At 36.6% G+C, this 4,151-nt stretch overlaps 2 long non-coding RNA genes across 2 annotated transcripts in view; both read left to right on the forward strand.

The window, feature by feature from the left end:
• LOC103148760 (uncharacterized) overlaps positions 1 to 4,149 on the forward strand; it is a 13,163-nt gene extending 9,014 nt beyond the window's left edge. The window contains exon 3 of the long non-coding RNA XR_001664153.1: positions 4,025 to 4,149. This is a non-coding gene — a long non-coding RNA (uncharacterized LOC103148760). The remainder of the gene's footprint in view (positions 1 to 4,024) is intronic.
• LOC103148750 (uncharacterized) lies at positions 755 to 1,388 on the forward strand. Its single transcript, XR_001664152.1, has 2 exons — positions 755 to 846; positions 1,245 to 1,388. It is a non-coding gene; the product is annotated as an uncharacterized LOC103148750 (long non-coding RNA).
• Positions 4,150 to 4,151: the final 2 nt, after the last annotated feature.

Consider the following 4,151-nt stretch of genomic DNA (forward strand, 5'->3'; position numbering starts at 1 on the left):
ATGCAGGGAGTGGGAGATATTCAAGTTTAGAAATGTCCTCTACAAAGGACAAGAATGAACTTCTGGTAGTCAGGAGGATACAATGAGAGGCGGTGACTGATAGGAGACCTGTATAAATATACCCGCATATCTGCTTATTCGGAGTTATTCATGAACAAAAATCATGAACGGAAGACTTATTGTGCTGGGGCTTCTGATCATCTGTATTGCAGCAGGTAAAAAATTAAGTATTTTCTTGTTTGTTTTGAAGGCATTTTTTCAAGGTATTTTTTTAGATTTAATTTTATTCTTTTATTTTTTTTTTACAAAGGATATTTTAACTATGCATGCTGATTATGAAAAAAAAAACATACCTCCAAAATTGTCAACATTCTTTTTTGAATGCATAACAGATGCCTTACTGCTCGATTCGTACTGATAATCAGAGCTAAAAGTAGTCATCTATAGCCGGTTATATCAACTTTGAAGNTTTTTTGAATGCATAACAGATGCCTTACTGCTCGATTCGTACTGATAATCAGAGCTAAAAGTAGTCATCTATAGCCGGTTATATCAACTTTGAAGTCAACATTGGTAAAAGTAAGTTGCATTAAAAAGACACTTGCTTTCTTTTTTTTTAAGATGCTGCAGCCATGTATCCTCAGCGATACCATAAGGTAAAATGAAAGTTGAATTAAATATATGAATAAAATTAACTGATTCAGAAGAATTTTATGTAATGTTGCGTTTTTCACAGGTCATATGTCCTACAAAAAAGATCTACGGATGCACAAAGATTATGCGCCCTGTGTGCGGCACTGATGGAGTCACTTATGCCAATAATTGTCTCCTCTGCAAGAAGATGTAGTGAGTACACACAGCTCCTAGACACTCAATGATTCACATATTAATTTAAAGTCACCTAAGCTGATTCTTTGGAAAACAGAAAAGTACTGTTGTCCCAGCCTGCTAGTCACCGAACGTGACAAAATTGAAAGCTGTTTATACTAAAGGATGTCTCCAGTTTTTCCTCTATAAAAATGCAGCAAAAAAATTCATATCAACCATTGAATGTTTTTATTCTTTAGAGAATATAGTAGAAAGTACAACTTCCTATCTTTCCTTGACACAAGTTTTCACCTTAGACACATTTTGACTTCTAATTGTCCAGAAAAAATTACTTACTTTGTTTTATTTGTTGCTATAAATAAATATTAGCTGAATGACTGAATCACTGCTATGTCATGTCACAATTCTCTCCTCAGTGAAACCAAGAGGAGAATTTATGTCGTCAAAGAGGGACACTGCTGACCTGTATGGATGATAAAATCAACAGTATGAGGCAGCCCAGAAAAATGATATCCACTGTTGTCTCATTGTAATAAAGTCTAAGTTTGATCAAACTGTGACCTTCTGGTTGTTTTTCTCAATATTATGCATCAATTTGTGATGCATATTAGGTTCACCACACTGAAAAAACAAAAGTCTTACTAGTGCAAATATCTGACAACACTTGACAAAACTATGTTACAAGCAACTTCTCTCCAAGATGTAGGAGCTAGTTTTAAGTCAATAATGTCTTAATATTGATAAAGTACAAGTTCCACTGGCAGATTTCTTTCTAAATCATAAGACTTTTTTTTTTTTTTTTTACAAAAAACTGCCAGTGGAAATGATACATTTTAAAATGAATATTTAAGATGCAGTATTGTTATCTCAAATCAACCTTTTTGAGCTTTACATCATGTTAGGATGTTTTTCCCTTATCACAAACATACCTGGAGTTTTGCTTTGATTCTTTCATGCAAGTCAGAGAAATCCTTTAGTCCTGCATGGAAACCACTCAGCTGTGCAAACAGCCTGGGTGAACCGAGCGCCACTTCTGAAACATTCTAACATTCATGTTAAAATATAATCAGAAACTTTAAGCTGAGTTTCCTCCTCTTAGAGCAAACCTCCACCACCACTCCTCCACTCAGCTCCTTCAGAAGATTCAATTAGCAAACACCTGGTGGAAGTGTGCATCTACTGAGCTCATTATAAGAGCTACCTGCTAGAGAAACACTGGGAAATATTTTGTTAAAAGGATTGACAGGGGAGCAACGTTGCCATGACTTCCTGAAGGCGGGGTTTCAGAAAGAGCAGGAGTTATTAAAGAGACAGAAACCCAAATTTCAAGACAAAGAAGTCAAATTTCTCTTAAGTCAAATTTGGTATCTCTCTATTGGACATAAGGGATTTTTTAATTTTCTGCAACCTCGCAAAGCATTGCATTGTCTAGCAATACTTTTGCATTACCTCACAATGGGTTTTGCGTTCTTTTCCCTCCTGTGCTGTTAGTGGATAACCTGTGGATACTGGATTTGGGGTGCAGTGCTGAGTACCATTCATGTTTAACATCACAGGTCTAAATCTCATTCTTTGGGCAACTTATCACCGGCAAGGCATATCAGTTACCCGGCTCTTGCTCTTGCTGTTGCCACTTAGCTGGCTTCTCAGGATTTGCCTTACTCGGTGCAGCTCCTTGTCTCGTCTGTTGCTGCCTTCCTTGAGGTCTCTTTGTGGTTGCCATTTGTTTATGGTATTCCAAGGTACTTAACGTTTTGGTCATTGGTAAATGGCCTGTGGTTGATTGGTGCTTTATCAAGCCAAGAGGACCCCATAGCACTTCACACTACATTCACACACTGATGGTAGCAATCCACTGGATTCTACTGGACAGAAGAGATGCTCAAACCGGCAACCCAGCAATTACAGGGCAAACTCCTACTTCATCGCCCCATGAGTTTCTTGGTTGAGTTCTCTAGCATCTGCTGTTCTCCCCTCTGCTATTACTTCTACATGTATGACCTTAACTTTTTTGTCATCATCCAGACCAAATTACATTCTGGCGTCCCTGCTGTACAACCTGGAGGTGTGGATCAGTGAGTCCCTGTGTCACTCACTCCTAGCAAACAGCTACATATAATGAGAGGCGGTGACTGACAGTAGACCTGTATATATACACCCACCGATCTGTCCACTCAGTTATTCACCAACGAACACCATGACTGGAAGACTTTTGCTGGGGCTTCTGATCATCTATGTTGCAGCAGGTAAAAAAAATCTTATTTACATTTCTTGTTTAATTTGCTCTGAAAGTATTTTTCAAAGTAGTTTTTTCATTTCATTTTACAAAGAATATTTTAAATTGTTAATGCTGTTCACTGCGTTATGGTGAAGTCTTATAATAATACTACACATATTAAATTATCTAGATTCATTTTTTGAATGCATAATAGACACCTTACAGCTTGATTCATACTGATAGTAATGGCTGAAAGCAGTCATCTAAAGCTGGTTATTTCAACTGTGAAGTCAACATGGTGAATGCAATTTGGATTATAAAAATGAACTTGCTTTGTTTTTTCTAAAGTTGCTGTAAGCAAGGCTGGATCAAGAAAGGTGATATGAATTTTAGAATCAAATATTTTTTTCCTGAATGAATAAAACTTATGTTTGAGCAGAATTTTATGTAATGTTTGGTTTTTATACGTCTACGAGGCTACATGTCCTGATCCAAAGATCTTTGCATGCACATTCAATGTGATCCCTGTGTGTGGAAGCAATGGACAGAGTTATGGCAATGAGTGTCTCCTCTGCAAGGAGATGCGGTGAGTACACTTAGCTGCTCTACACTCACAATTCACATAATAACCTTAAGTCACCTAAGCTGATTCTTTGGAAAATACAAAAATACTTTTGTCCCGACCTGCTAGTCACCGAATGTAACATTGAAAACCGTTTATACAAAAGGATGTCTCCAGTTTTCTCTTTAAAAATACAGTAAAAAGTGCAAATCAACCATTGAATGTTATTATTCTTTAGAGAATATAGTAGAAAGTATGAATTCTTGTCTTTCCTTAACACAAGTTTTCACCTTAGACACATTTTGTCTTCTAATTGTCCAGAAAAAATGACTTACTTTGTTTTATTTGTTACTATAAATACCATCTGAGTTGAATGACTGAATCAATACTATGTCATGTCACAATTCTCTCCTCAGTGAAACCAACAAGGAAATCTTGGTCGCCAAAGATGGAACGTGTTGACCTGTATGGTTGATAAAATCAACAGTATGAGGCAGCCCAGAAATAAATCTCATTGTAATAAAGTCTAAGTTTGATCAAACT

This window comes from Poecilia formosa, unplaced genomic scaffold, assembly GCF_000485575.1.
Source record: "Poecilia formosa unplaced genomic scaffold, Poecilia_formosa-5.1.2 Scaffold211, whole genome shotgun sequence".
In the NCBI taxonomy this organism is placed as follows: domain Eukaryota; kingdom Metazoa; phylum Chordata; class Actinopteri; order Cyprinodontiformes; family Poeciliidae; genus Poecilia; species Poecilia formosa.